Source organism: Zootermopsis nevadensis, unplaced genomic scaffold, assembly GCF_977971745.1.
Source record: "Zootermopsis nevadensis isolate Lab colony 2312 unplaced genomic scaffold, Znev_1.0 Znev_ptg000010l, whole genome shotgun sequence".
Classification (NCBI taxonomy): domain Eukaryota; kingdom Metazoa; phylum Arthropoda; class Insecta; order Blattodea; family Termopsidae; genus Zootermopsis; species Zootermopsis nevadensis.
The window spans coordinates 20,266,342-20,266,676 of record NW_028259142.1 but is presented as its reverse complement, the minus strand read 5'-3'; positions in this window follow the sequence as shown (position 1 = coordinate 20,266,676).

Sequence of the window (335 nt, the reverse complement as noted above, 5' to 3'; positions counted from 1 at the left end):
ACGTGACTGCCATCAATACCGTTTCGATTTGGACAATGCTGAGCGCTGATAGGAGAGGTCATAAAATTGCGACTCTTTAGTATAGGTTTCCATGATGTTCCAATGCGACCAACCAAAACACAAATTTGTATATTGACTTTCCAAAGCTTTCAGTTCTGAGACAGCATGAATAATAAAAGTATAACTGAATATTTATATTGTCAGGTGTAATTATTGCACAATAGAATTTGATACATAGAAAAAGGTTTAAGTCTAAATAATATTGTTTTACTTGGTATATATTCAGAAAAAGTTTATTAAACATATTGACAAATTTTACATAAATAATGGGAAAA